Source organism: Podarcis liolepis (assembly GCF_965112155.1).
Source record: "Podarcis liolepis genome assembly, chromosome: 1".
NCBI classification, from domain to species: Eukaryota; Metazoa; Chordata; class Lepidosauria; order Squamata; family Lacertidae; genus Podarcis; species Podarcis liolepis.
The window spans coordinates 56,628,360-56,643,774 of NC_139554.1; the positions used below are offsets into that span (position 1 = coordinate 56,628,360).

At 43.1% G+C, this 15,415-nt stretch overlaps 2 long non-coding RNA genes across 2 annotated transcripts in view; both read left to right on the top strand.

The window, feature by feature from the left end:
• LOC310689190 overlaps positions 1 to 15,415 on the top strand; it is a 606,488-nt gene that overhangs the window by 467,249 nt on the left and 123,824 nt on the right. The window lies entirely within an intron of this gene.
• The window catches only part of LOC310689185, a 94,491-nt gene that overhangs the window by 48,457 nt on the left and 30,619 nt on the right, over positions 1 to 15,415 (top strand). Inside the window, exon 2 of the long non-coding RNA XR_014517386.1 lies at positions 13,445 to 14,106. This is a non-coding gene — a long non-coding RNA (uncharacterized lncRNA). The remainder of the gene's footprint in view (positions 1 to 13,444; positions 14,107 to 15,415) is intronic.

Sequence of the window (15,415 nt, forward strand, 5' to 3'; positions counted from 1 at the left end):
CATAATCAATGGTACCAGAAGCTGATGAGAGATCTTGTAAGAGCAACAGGACCACATTCCTGTTAGGCGTACCTACGGGACCGCCTCTCCTGGTATGTCCCACAGAGGTACTTATGGTCTTCAAACAAAAACATCTTGAAGGTCCCAGGCCACAGAGAGGTTAGGCTGGCCTCAACTAGAGCCAGAGTTTTTTCGGCTGTGGCTCCAATCTGGTGGAATGCTCTGTCACAAGAGACTAGGGCCCTGCGGAACTTGACATCTTTCTGCAGGGCCTGCAAGACAGAGCTGTTCCACCAGGCCTTTGGCCAGGGCACAGCCTGACTCCCTCCTTTGGCGATCCTCACAGAACTCTAGCCCAATGGTTGCCATTAATCTGATTGGAATTAATTTTATAATGAAATGATTTTAGAATGTTTTATCATTTTACTGTTGTTAGCCACTCTGAGCCCAGCTTAGGCTGGGGAGGGCAGGATATAAATAAAAATTTATTATTATTATTATTATTATTATTATTATTATTATTATTATTATTCCCACCCCTCTCTTTATAGAGGCCATCCATCAGGGCAATCAAATAAGATTCAGTCCTGAATCTGGGTGTGAACCAAGATTGGAATGGGCCTAGATTATCAGTTTCCTCCAAGGATGCCTGCTGCTCCCTTACTGTAGCATGCACAGGTGAAGTCTGGTTAAGCAACTGCAGTGCGAAGGATGGTTAAACTATGTGTGATGCCATTCATGTCTTTAGCTCTGGAGTGAGTGCTTTAAGAGGGGGGAGGGGGGCAGAGCTGGTATGAAAGAGGAGATGAAGATAGATGAGGACCATGGCATAAGGGGAAGGTGGCTGACACAGTCCTGAACAGAGTTAAGATCCTTTGCACCAGCTAATTGCAGTAAGAGGAAAACTACTTGTCTTCCAAATGAAAACAGCTACTTTGAGCATGCTTTTTAAAAAGTGCCAAAAAGGGAGAGAATAATTTGCTCCTGTTATATGTACACATACAAATTGGTCTAATTTCCAGTTCTCTTCACACCACAAGGATCACAATTCCCAGAGGTTTAGTGCAAGAGGAGCAAGTCAAGTGCAATTTAGCAGCACACTAACCCAAAGCAAGCTCCTAGTGTGCTCAGGGGCTGTGTTAAATTTCCTTCGTAGCACAGATTTTTCTTCATCCTTTTAGCAACGCCTTTTGTTTAACAACATAAACCAAGAACAAACAATTATTAACCTCATGCTTGAGTAGGATTGCTTTGGGTGAAGAACTATGAGGAATGTGATAATATGAGGAACTAAAACAAACAAAGCTCAAAAGCATTTACATATTTGTAGTTCTGCAAACCTAGTTTCCGTCCATTACTTCCTAACCGTCCATTAGCCTAGCTCCATAAAACTTCCATTCCCTCCCCAGCAGAGAAATGCTACCAACTTTCCCATAGATGTGCACTATATTGCTTGTGGCTACTATGCGTTCAGGGAGGAACAGCTTACTCTTTTCACCACTGAGTCTCTGCCTTGAAAAAGGGCAGATTAGAAATGCTGCCGCCACGGCCTTAAGTTCTTTTCCTCATTCATCATAAATGTTTAATTAACAATAGTTCAAATAGGCCTTTCCCTGTTTTCGGGAATAAAGGAGATGAGAAATGGGAGCGAGCCGCAGGGTGACCTTCTATATGGAGCAGATGGCAGGGCTGTGGCTTGGACAAATGTTTAACTGCATAACCACCACAATATTACAGTCTGATTATAGGCAAGGCAGGTCGGCTCAATTTAGTAGCAGTTCAGGACAATAAAGCTTTTCACATTTAGTTTTTTTGTGGGGGCGGGGATATGGATCTTTGTTACAATTGCAAGTGGGAACAGCTTCTACGTCTGTATCTTGGGTAGCAGTAAGATCAAGTCCAAAGAACTGGAGAATTTGGCTTCTTTTTTCCTCTTAGTATATGAGCCTATGGTTTTAACAAGTACATCATGTGTACAGATGTTGCTGAATTGCAGTTCCCATGCCTCCCATTTGGCTTCGTCACGGATGCTTTAGTTATGGCCTGGTTAGATTACTCTAATGTGCTCTACACGGGACTGCCATGGAAGGCCATTTGGAAACTTCAGCTGGTACACATGGAAATACATATAGCCCCTTATTTGTTGGCTTTCTGGTTTTGGTCTGCATTTGTGTTTTATTAACTGTTGTATCTTCTACTGCTAATTTTAATGTGGTCCTATTGTTATTGCTGCTTAATGTTGCGGACATTCCTATATTGTGTTTTTGTTTTTTGTCATTGGCCATGTTGTGCACCACCTTGTGAAGATACCATGCAATCTCTTAAATAAAATCTACTAAACAGAATATGCAATCTGTTCAGACAGAGTGTTAGACCTGAAAGCGCTCTATGCTCTATTTATCAGGCTCAGTTTCCCATGCGTAAATCTGAAGTGACAGCAAAGATTTACCTCATTAACAGTTACCATAACAAGTCTACAAAGTGCCTAGACCTCGCCCTGTTCATTTGCAACAGCTGGTGGGAATTAGTGCCTTTCCTGATCACTAAATGTTATTTGGAGTGAGTCTTGGCCTCCTCTGTATATCTGCATCATACTGATCCAGGTGTGATGTTTTCCTCATATCTTCCATCCACACGAGTGCTATGAAATGATCAGCAGTGACTTTCTGTAAAGGAGCGAGCAAAGCAGCATTGGTTTTGACATCAACCATGGACTGCTCTTTTTCTGTCACTTTCCACTAGCAGCTTAACTCAAATGAACTAGAGTCACACTTGCTTGTTAGGGTAAATGTGTGTCAAGTGAGACGGTGAATATTGGGCCAGTCTGTGGTTATGACTTTCATAATAAAATGCAGTAAAATTGTATGACAGGATATTTGACAGAATATTCCTCTTCAAAGTATACACAATAAAAAAGCTGATATATCCAACTTGGGTTCTTTATTCTTATCTGTGGTAAAACCAAAAGGGGAACATAGGAAATTCTTAAGACCACATATTTAGCTAAACCGCTATGGCCTAAATGATATTTTATGGACGATTAATCTAACAGCCGGTCATCTTTCAAGAGCTGACAAAGGCAAATACTTCTCCAGGGGCCTCTTTGATGAGCCATCCCCTCACTCTTCTTAGCTTCCGCCATCTCAGAGTCTTTAGAGTGCCCATTATGCCCCCTCCCTGAGGAGGAGTATGGAAAGATTTATAACCTCCACATGCTGCAGTAGTAGAGGCCTTTGAATTAAAGGGAGATGGCTGAAATCTTAGTGATGGCAAAAAAGAATCAAATGTCCATTCAAGAAGGTAAATGAAATTGTTATGATGTTACCATGAGTAAGATCATTTCAAAAACGGAAGCAACGCTTGAGAAGGCCTGGTTACCATTGAGTTGTCTTCTCAAGCCACACCTCCCTCCCCCCGCCTCTCTAATATGAAGTATCCTTCCACCCAAATGAGTCCACATTGGCAAAGTCCAAGCAATAAAAACATATTTAAAACATTTCCAATACTGATGCAGACTGGGAAAGATCTCAACGTAAAAGGCTTTAGCTCACTGTTTTGTACTACCAATCCAGCAACTGACTTGAACACAAGAGCTGCTGTTTATGAAATATTCAGCTTTGCAGTCATTGAAAACTGTCAGGTAAGATATAGTAGCTAGGTTCAGTGAGAAACTACAATCTGGGTGCCAAAGCTGAAAAGGCCTGTCTTTTGTGCTCATCACCACAATTCAGCAGGCCATAAAGCACAGCTTCACTAATGTAATGACATTCTCAGGCAGGCTCATACCTGAGAGGATGGACCACAGCTCAGTGGTGAAACGCATCCTTTACATGCAGAATATTGCAGATACTAATATTGCACAGCTTGAAGCAACTAGAAGCATAATAACTGATTCCTTTTGGAAGAAATCATTGTCCAGATCCATAAAAATATTATTCAAACTTTTACTTGCAGAATTCTTCAAAACAAAACAGACACATCAAATGATACATCCAAAAATATCCATACAATATCTTGCTCTGTCCAGCACAGGCTTAGCACCTTAGAAAATATGAAATGATCTAACTAGACCTATAAGCAAAGGTCTATCTTTCCCACAGCATCCATTTTCCCTGGAGATGTTTTCTCTCTCACTGAGAGGGTCATTTAGACTTCCTTACTTCCACAGAGTTTGAGATGAAAGACTCAAAAGCAACTCCCTTTAAAACGGAGATTTGCAACCCAATACATTTGTCACCTGATCTAAGGTTACAACACTAACCTGTTAGCTAGCAGAAAGCAATAACGAGTTAATCCAATGGATAGCTCAGTTGATTGGAGTGTAGTGCTGATAATGCCAAGGTTGCAGGTTTGATCCCTGTATGAGACAGCTGCATATTCCAGCCTTGCATGGGGTTGGACCAGATGATCCTCAGGGCACCTTCCTAACACCACCATCTGGGACCTTCTCTTCAGCCAACACAAAACAGTATGTCCCTGCCTCAGTCCTGCTAATTGACCCAAAGGGATATAATAGCTGCTGGTACTGAAACTCACTGAAAGGTCAAAAAGAAACATGTCCTGGTGTAGCCCACCCAAGTGGTGAGGGCAACCAAGGTAGTCTCAGCTTTGCAGCTGGGTTGGAAACCAGCTTATTATTTTTTTAATCAGTTCATCCAAGCAGACCTGAAGACATTTACTGGTAAAATAACAGTGCACGAGTGTATTTTGAACAAGACTTACTAAAGCTAATAATGATCTCAAGAAAAGATATTGGAAAGAGTGTCATGGTTTTCATAGGTACTAAGTAAACAGATGCTGGGGGGGGGGAGGCACAGCCTGAGGTCCTTTGATGGGATCAGAGTCAAAAAGAAGCACAAATACTAAAGGCTGCATTATTATAATCACCCAGAGGGATTTCAGAGGTGCTGCTCTCAAGGAAAGTAATCACAACTGTGTAAAGACCATAGACAATCACTCACTGATTAAATCTTTTCTGCCTTTCAAAGACTCAGCTGTCGCTCGGCGTTGGAAGCGAGTTTGCCTAGGCAGTTTCTTAAAATGCCTTTGCCAAAATCCAAACAATCTACACATCTGTTCTTACCTGCATTGCTAAATTGCATCTCCCACTCCTGCCTCTCTACTGTGGAAGGAGAAGTTGTGGCTCTTGATATTTTTTCCAGTCAGGAACTGTATGGTTGAGGCCCACCAAGTAGGGGGAGTTGTGTGTGCCTTCTGCTTTGCTGTTGGGGATGGGGATGCATAGGATTGCAACATTACACAAAGCACCTGCCTGGTATTAGTGGGCCCATTGGACTGAGCTCCTCAGCCAAAATATCTTCTGCTGAGCTGTGAACTCACTAGGTAGTTTTGAGCATGACACTTTTGTTCAGCTTCAACTCCCCATCTGCAATATGGAGATAACAATACTGACCTGCCCTAATTGGGTATTGTCAGGGTAAATGGCATAATGCATGTCAGATGCTTTGAACACTCAGAACACACACTATAAATGCTAAGCAGTATTATTAATCTCCTGGACATTTTAGGACCTCTTTTCCACAGGAGGAATCCACTTTAACCAAGTGTTGAGACCAGATGATATGTCAGTGTCTAGAGATAATTGAAGGTAGGACTTTAAGCAGAGCTGATCCAGTGTACAGCTACCCTGAGACGCTGGGCTTCTCAGCAACACTCAATAACAAATCCAGGGAGATAACATGTATCAACAGCACTTTGGTTAAGGGGGTTGCTTTTCCTACTACTTTAGGAGCACTCCCAGCTTCTGCCTAGGGACAACGTTGGTGGTCCTTGGAATTTGCCCAATGGAGTTCACATACTCTTCCAAGGGGGAAAAAAAACCAATTCCATTATGTGTTGACACCTGTGATTTCTCTTATCTCTAAGTTTTTGGTTTGTACTAGTTAGGAGAGCAAGTTAGTGGCTTGTACTAGTTAGTAGCTTACTTTCGCCCTATCTCTTTCTGTTGTGCCTGAGACAGCAGCAGTGGTTACTACATATCAGTTTTGGAGCACTGAAAGGAACATTCACACCCTTTCATATGTTCTCATGATTACCCTGCTTCTTTCCCCACTGTACAGGTTTTAATTTAAAGGATAATTATAAAATATAATAATGCAGAAGGAGAGGAGATCAAACCATGATCCCTACAAGGAAATTCACTTCCAAAAATTCTTGGTTTTGACCATGCTTTGAAATGGACACAAATTGTTTCATGCCTTCAGCCACTGGATTCGTTGTTAAGGAATTCTTACATGGTCAACATTTATCTGTGATTCTGTATCCCCACACTGTAAACAAAAGAGAGCATCCTGTTTCTGGATCTCTGGATGATCAACATGATCACACTAATTGAATTGTTCCTGCATGAATTGTGTCATAGTCTTGTCTTGTGCCTTGTTAAAAGAAAATGCATAATCATTGTTTGGTGTATCTAAAAGTTACCTAGATCAGCCCCTTGCATAAAGACTGGATGCTTCATATATTAATCTCTTGAAAGATTAACCTGCATGATCAGTGCAATGTAGAATCTGCAATTTTCAACAAACGTAGAAAAGAGGCAATGTAGATATGCTGCAGTGCCAAAGGACTCAAGCAACTAAGCCAAACTACATTCTACATGTGGCAAAATCAAGGTAACCCAGGCAAAAGTTGACTCCATCTCACTGGGGGTTCTCTCTGCTCTGCATTTCCACCAGTTCTGAAAACAGATTTAAAAATATAAACAAAAGCACATCATAGAGTAGCTTCCAATTGTGCCAATCTTCAGGTAGTGTTTATGGAACAAAAAGCACAGTTTCTATGCACATTAGCCTGATTTCAGCGAAACTTAGTTTCAAGTTTAGAATTGTAGACTTAAGTTCTAACACCCAATGCTATATCTGTTTTGACTCACTTGGCATTTGGGGCTAGTACAAAACTCTACAAGTGAAAATTTATGCTTTTCCTCTTGGTCCCAGGAGAGGTTCAGTCCCCTGTCTCACATCCTTTTCCTTCTGTTTAAATTGGCACCTTCTTCAGGAAAAAAAACCCACATCCCTTTGAGCTTACACACTTGGCTGCAGGTATTAAGGGAACCATCTCCCATTGTAAATAATGAAAATCTCTCAGTATCCAATGCCAAGTAATCTTGGGCTTGCTCCTTAGCAAGAAATATCGGCAGGCATATTGTTAGCATAGTGCAGGGGAACAAACTCATGGTTGCAGTGTTTCCCTTTTCTAAAGCCCCAAGGAATAGCTTGGCACTCCTGACTTGCCTTTATTGAGTTCTCCCTACTGCTTTGCACTGCACAGCACATTAGATAGGTTGATCATGCAAGACTGAAACTAGTAATAAATATGTCGGGCTGAGCAAATAGGACACAGAAATTGGAAGGAGTAGAGGAATTGCACTATGACTGCTGATGGGCCTTTGCGAAGCTGTTTTTCATGGTGACAGAAAAAAGCCTGTATGCTATACAGGTAGCTTGGAGGAGAATATATGGCATCCAAAATGCTTAGAAGCTGAATTTTTGCCTGGAATATTAAAGAACGTGAGGTGACATTGATATAAATGGGGAATGAGGGAAGGGAACAGGCTATGGAACTGATTACGCACATGTCATGGGAGACAGTGAATGAGTGTGGATGATCATGGCAATTTCCAAACGAGCAGACATGAGGATGATTCGGCAAAGAGAACTGGGGTGGGGAAGGGAAACTACTCTAGATGGATCATCTATTTCATGCATGCCTATAAGAAGCATTGCTTTCTGTGCATTAAATCTGCTTGTAGGCTGTATATCCTATCAGTACTGGCTGTAAAAAGTGACGGAATAAGCACTTTGTGAAACATTCAACAGCTCGTCTTTGCTCGCCAGTTTCCTTCCTCATCCTTGATTGCTTCCTTTTCAGAACTCACGGCTCGTATATTTCCACTCTTAGGGAAAAAATAGAATGCAACCAATTTCCACTATGCTTCCTGAGTGCCTCGATTAATCACCCTCATCATAGTCCTAGGATTTATATTGTTACATGCCACCCCCGATCTCCATAGCAGTGCGAGATTTCAGGGAGCTCCAGGTGCCCTTAACCAGGGTCTGCGCTTCCTTTTGGAAAAATGAGGTACAGAGGAGACAGTGGTGTCTTTGTGATATATGGTTTATTTACACATATATACAACCCGAGCCTATGATGGAGGTGCTTCCAATAGCACACTCCAGGTGGGTCCTGTTTCTTCCATGGCCACAGTCCTGGATTCAAACTGTCAGCCAACGTGGTGCTCTGACCCCCCTTTCTGCAACCTGCTGCCACTTGCAAACTGACTCCCCCCCCCCCCAGTTCACATCAGGCAAATGGCAATCCTAAATGCAACTCTGCTAACTAACACGGAGCTGAAGAAGGGGACCCAGCCCTCTGCTGCCTGGTACAGAGTCTCTGCAAATGGCGCCTGACTTTGTTTGCTTAACAACTCAGCCATACTCAGCAACTGAATCCCTGCCACATCCAAAAACTCATGGGACTTGGTTGAATTCTAACCATTTCCTGCTTCCAGGAGTTTTGGGGAGTCTAGGTAAATGTAAAGGTACCGCTGACCATTAGGTCCAGTCATGGACGACTCTGGAGTTGCGGTGCTCATCTCGCACTGTAGGCTGAGGGAGCCGGCGTTTGTCCGCAGACAGCTTCCGGGTCATGTGGCCAGCATGACAAAGCCGCTTCTGGTGAACCAGAGCAGTGCACGGAAATGCCGCTTACCTTCCCACCGGAGCGGTACCTATTGATCTACCTGCACTTTGACATGCTTTCGAACTGCTAGGTGGGCAGGAGCTGGGACTGAAGAACGGGAGCGCACCCCATCGTGGGGATTTGAACTGCTGACCTGATTGGCAAGCCCTAGGCTCTGTGGTTTAGACCACAGCGCTACCCGCGCTACCCCCCCAAAAAAACTTATAGCAATGCTGCTTTGGAGCATTCAGAGTGTTTCATTGTCAATCCATTAACATTTCTATATCCTCCTTCCACCAAGGAGCTCAGGGAGTATCTTGGCCATTCTTGTAATAACAATCACAGAAGGTGAAATCAGTATTATTATCAGCATAGTGCAGGTGGAGGACTGGGTCACAGACAGGCAGCAGGAGCCATAGGGCCTGCCAGTGGTCAATATCAAAGAGTACGTCAGGATCGAAGAACGAACTGGCAGGCAGAACAGAGGAGTAAGCTGCAAAATGTGCAAGGATGCAAGAAGACATCAAAGCTCAGGAGGACCTCGTTGCTAGAGCAAGACTCTGCTGAAACAGGAAGCCCTAATATACTGCTTCCTGCCCAGTAGGATCCAGTGGCCAGTCAGGGTGGAGGTATCATAGAATTGTATCATAGAATTGTAGAGTTGGAAGGGACCATCTAGTCCAGAATCCTGAAACGCCCACTAGTGGGCGGTAGGGACCAGGTGGACAGCCCCTGATCTAGTCCAACCCCCTGCATAGAGTGGTTGATAGGGAGTTCATAGAGAAGCAGCAGTTCAGTTGGATTTGCTGGTATGTGATTGTGGCTGGATCTAGACACGTTAAAGAAGCGATTCAATTAAACGCATTGTAAATCCATACAGGGAAATCCAGTAGGGAAAGATGGGACTCCACAATGCCATCTGGTGTCACAGTGTTATATCACATGTTGTTGTTTAGTCATTTAGTCATGTCCGACTCTTCATGACCCCATGGACCAGAGCACGCCAGGCTTTTTCTTTACCAATCTAGCTGAGTCCTCAAATCTCAGCTGAAAAGAATGACAGTCTGGAAGCACCCTCAGCTGTGGCACCTACACTTTATGCTCTGTCGCTTGGCTGCCTCCTTAATAATTTGCCAAAGGATATATTATTCTAAGGACACTTTGATCTAGGACAACTATCCAGTCCCTGATTGCTCTGCTGCTATGATAGTGGATTTTTGTTGCTTTTCTTTTTTTTCTTTCTTTTAATGTGACTCCTGGTGTTCTCTTTGTGTGTGTTTTGTATTGTGAAGGATTTTACTTGTTTATTTAGTTCATTGCTGTTATCTGATTGAGCTTCATAATTTTTAGATGGTTGTCAGCTGCTTTGAGAGTCCTCCGGTGGGGACTTCCGGCTTGGTGCCTCCGGCAATGGCGGAGTTCCTCTGATCGGGAGGAACTTGCCCCGCGGGAATTTGGGTCTGTACCGCCGCGGCAAAGGCGGAGACCCGTAAAAATCACAGGCAGGAGAAGCCTGTGAACGTGGGATTCGGCGGGCACCTTTTGCGCCTCCCCTACTCGCGGGGGAACCTGATTTCGGGGACCCGGAGCGACATGGGGTGAGTGGCGCGGTGCTTCAAATCGTCTGCTTCTTCCATGGAGTGAAGCCGCATAGCTGTTGCCGGAGAGCACTGACTTTTTCCTGTGGACAATTTGACTCCAAAGTAATTACCCGTGAGTAGAGCTGATACAGGAGAATTGGATTTTAAACGTTTAATTTGGTATCGAAATGGGGAGGTTCAAAACAGGAAGTCCGCCTTCCCTATTTGTAAATAGACTGAGGCAAGGAGTCTGTAAGCTGAAGTCTTGGAAAGCCTTTTGTAAAAGATTAAATTTCCATCGGCAAAGAGTATAAAATCCCCCTTGGAGGCAGGAGAAGAGGGGGGAAGTTGTGGACTGAGTATGCCTGTAGGAGAGAGTAAAGAAAGTTAAAATACTGCCACTCTGACCCTGGAAACGGGCTAGTAGGACTGACGTTTTGGAATGTTCATTGACAGCACTTAGAATGTTCCTTGACAGCTAGCAGAGTAAGAGAGATATATTGTTTCTACTGTCTCTGACTGCTTCTAAAAAGGAGTAATAAAGTAACTGAAAACTGAAACTAACTTTGGATTGTACGAGTTGCGCTTAAAGATGACATTGTTGACTATTATAAATAGAAACTGTTTCCCCCTAGTGGAAGTTTCTGAAATTGGTTACTTTATAAGAGCTGGGTTAGGGGAGTTTCCAGCTGCAAGATAAAAACTGTGTGACTCTGGGATTGACCTTGAATCTCTTAAGTGTTATGGCAAATGGAAAGGAAAGAACAGATGAAATGTTAACAGAAGAGGCCTTAGTGGTCGCATTATTGAAAATAAATGACTCGCTGGAACAGCTTCACAAGAAAACAGAAGTGATGAATGTGAAAGCGGACGCTGCAAATAATAAAATTGATTTAATTGTAGAAAGTTTAAATAATCTGGGACAAAAGGTGAACACCAACACAGAAACCACCCAGAAATTGACACAGGAATCTACTTTAATACGACAAACTGCGGATGAAGTCAGGGAGAAAACCTTTGCTGCTGAATGTAAACCAACACAATTGGAGTGTGAGAGAGCCCCATACATTCAAAAGCAACTTGATGAACATAAGCTGACATTTGCTATGATGGAGCTTAAAGAAAAACAGATGAATTTGAGGATCAGAACCCCACCAGAACTGGGAAAGGAAAGTTTGACAGAGCTTCAGGGGGAGACAGGATCAACATTGGCTGAGAAAGAGAGATTTTGGGGGGTCAGTAAGACCGCCAAAAATGTGAATTTACTTAAGGGTAACTGTGAAGGACATTGGATTGAAGAGAAGGGGGATTGGGAAATATGGACAAATCTGAAGTTGTTATGGTTGGGCCGAGCTGTTGTGGTGGGGATGAGGGTTGCTGTGTTGCTGGGGATGTTGCTTTTGTGTCAAAAAGTGCAAGTTTTGGATGGGAGGGATTGTTTCAGGAGGTGGCAGAGGGATGTTCCTGGATTTGTTTGGCAGGGCAGGAAGCCTCGAGTAAAACTTAAGATATTGACGGATGCTAAAGAAGGAGGTGGACCTGCCCTGCCAGACACCTAAACTTTGTTGTGAATCACCTGCTTTTTGCTGGCTGAGAGAATGGCTGTCTCTTAAAAGCACTGAAGTGTTGGATAATGGCAGATGAAGTTGATGGACTAGACGGAATTGGCGGAAAAGACTGGCAAGATCCGAGACCAGGGAGAAGAGTCGGTGGAAGAAGACTGGGAAAAGTTTAAAGAATATTTATAGAAATATTGTAAAATTAATGAAGAATGTTTGAAGAATGTTGGAATGAAATTATATGGCTTCAGTAGAAATGTTATAAGGAATTAAGTATAAATAGATTAATAGAGTATTAAAGGAAAATAAGGTTAAAAGGTGTTAAGATAATTATAGGATAGAAAACAGGGGAAGATGGTAAGGAATTGCTGAAATAATTAATAGAAGTGGAATACAAAAAGGGAGGTGTGAGGAGGCCGTGGAAATATGTGAAAGAAAGATAAGATATTGGAAGTTTTTTCTTTTTCCTTTTTTTTCTTCTTTCTTTTGATGTGTTTTTAAATTGTTTTTGTTTTGTTTTGTTAATTTTTATGTAGTGTTTTTGTACTGTTTTATAATGTACTGTTTTTTCTTTGTTTTTTCTTTTGTAAGTGTTTAAATTGTTGTAAAAGCAATAAATATTATTTTTTTTAAAAAATGAGAGTCCTTCGGTGGAAGGGCAGCCTATGCATTTAAATATTTGTATACATGGTAATTCAGCAGCGTAACAAACACCTTTTCACTTTGTAGCCTGTTGGGCTCTAAACAGGCTGGGGCAGACTCCTTCACAATCTGGGCTCCTTCATATCTGAGCGATGGAGGTGTGCTTTGCCATGATGCAGATGTTACAGATGTCAGAAAAGATTACATTTCATTAAGCTACTGTGGCTTCAGCTAACCCCAGTGCCCTCGCACAAGAGCAAGGAACAGCCCTGCAGCACGAATAAGATATGACAGCCGCAGAAAGCTGCATGCAGACAATGATGGAAGACAACCCTTTGGCATTATCATCAACTGGAGCTAATATATGCACAGGGAAAGGCTTTGTTGCTAGACTGCATGTCAGGCTGGATGGGGATATCAATGATGGCAGGCAGAAAGTATGGTCAATGAGACTGAAGATCAAATGCATGAACCTAGTCATCGGTGTTCACATAATAGTGAAGAGACATGGTAGTTTCCACTTCCTCACTATCAATAGCAGGTCTCTATGCCTACAAACTGATGAGAGAAATTCCTCACGGGCAATGCTCCCAAGCCAATTAAGGAAAATTCAAGGCCTGCATGCTATGGAAGCATGATATACTTTGGAAAGAGAACACAGTAGAAGCTTGGCGAGGGAGGGGGTACTTTTTATTAGACCAGAATGTAATCCATAGTCTGGTAGTGAAAGCGGACTAATTTACAAAAAACAAATAAGTGAGATAAGTAGTAGTGCAGCTAAGTCTAGATCTTTGGGGGCAAACTCCAGGGCCTCATACCCCCCCCCCCCCGAAATATATATATATATATATATATATATATATATATATATATATATTCAGAGAAGGACAGATAGGCAGACATGTACACGGTTACAGATGTTCTTTTTTATTTATTGTTTTCTCTCTGTAATTGCACTAGTTTGTTGTCGTGCCAGCTGCATGCAGGGGAGAGCGAGCCAGTGAGCAAGACAGCAAATGAGGGCCACCACGAGGGCTGCTGCCGAGGAGAATTTGGGTGGAAGTGCTGTGAAGAAAGGAAGAGCGATGGCTGCACCACCACCATTACCACCACCACCAGTGAGAAGGAGGAGGAAGTGAGTGGCAGGAGAGCCCCGCAGGATGCTGCTTCCCCACGATGACAAGGGACTGATGTCAATATTCCCCACATTCAGATCACCCTCTTCTTGCCCATTTGAAGAAACAAGGTCCAGAATGTGGCCTGCCACATGCGGTGGGCCACTGACGTGTTGGGACAGCCCTATCGTCATCATGGCAGCCATGAAGACCTGAAGAAGAGAAGAAGAAGAGTTTGGATTTGATATCCCTCTTTATCACTACCCTAAGGAGTCTCAAAGTGGCTAACAATCTCCTTTCCCTTCCTCCCCCACAACAAACACTCTGTGAGGTGAGTGAGACTGAGAGACTTCAGAGAAGTGTGACTGGCCCAAGGTCACCCAGCAGCTGCATGTGGAGGAGCAGGGAGTCAAACCCAGTTCACCAGATTACAAGTCCACTGCTCTTAACACTCCTGCAATACTACGGGATGACAACTTGCACCTGCTGAAATTCCCTCTTCTACAGGTATGTAACCTTAATAGAACCTTGACTTTTATTGCATCTGATCAGGCTTTGCCTAAGGCAGGGTTCTCCAGAAAGGAAACAGAGTGGATGAGTGGCACAGACAGGAAGCGAAACGAACTCTTCAAATGCAAAGGTATACAGAAACTTATCGGAGACAAGCAACGTTTTGGCAAAAGCTTCAGGTCACGCTCACAAGTGGAAAGCCATTCTCACTTGATTTCCCATCTCCCTGTGGTCATTGGCTTTATCAGTAGTAGTGAAGTGAAGTGAAACGAAGCGAATACAACTGCGTAGAACATAATCCTGGCAGAAAACCCACTAGCCACTGATGGGGAGCTGTGGCAGCGCCGGAGCTTAACGAGAGTTGGAACTTGAGCAAGGTGAATGCTAGAAATAGATTATCTTCCCCCTCCCTAGGCAGCAGGATAAAGCTTGCAGACTTGTGATGTCACAAATCTCAGCAACAAAAGATTTTGGGAATTAGACTGCTGTAAAGCTCATTAATTAACCAAACTGAGAAGACAAAATAAAGGCAGAGTCGGAAGAGTATCTGGCTTGGAAAGAAAAAAGTGTTATGGTCTCGATATGGTGGCACTAAAACTAACACAAAGGTGCCTTCAGATTGTCCCAATCTTGTGGGAGGGTTCAAGCACAAATTTGGGTTTGTACGATGAAAGCAAATGCTCTGAGAGGAATTAAGTGCCTCACTAAGGTAATTGTTCTGCCAGGGCCAGCATTTCACCTTGCCAAATGGAACAATCTCTACTTTCCTCCCCCTACACCAGTGGTTCCCAACCTTTTTTTGGCCATGCCCCACCTAAGCATCTCTAAAATCCTTATCCCCCCCCCCGTGACATATAATTCTTATTATTCAAAAAGTGAACTCCTATTCACGTGGAGGAAGCCTGAAAGGCCATTCACTATTAATAACTAATTCTCAAATAGCCCCCCCTTAATATTCAAATTGCCTCCCTGTGGGGTGTGTGCCCCATGTTGGGAACCACGGCCCTACACACTATGCCAATGTTAGGGGCACGCAAGATGACAGCCCCATTGCACAATAAAACACACTTGTGCTGGGTTTCCTCTGACAGGACTCATTAGGAGAATCCCACCTTCAGTTTTTGTTCTTAAGAAAATTAACTTTTCGTTGTTAGGAAAGTGCAGAAAAACATGGAAAGATGTGGGATGAACAATGATTAATGGGAAGACATGTAAGTGCCCTGCAAGCAAATCAGGAAGAATGGTCACTGTTATGTTACCGTAATATAAACAAATCAGAATGAGTGCTCAATAAAGACAGAACATA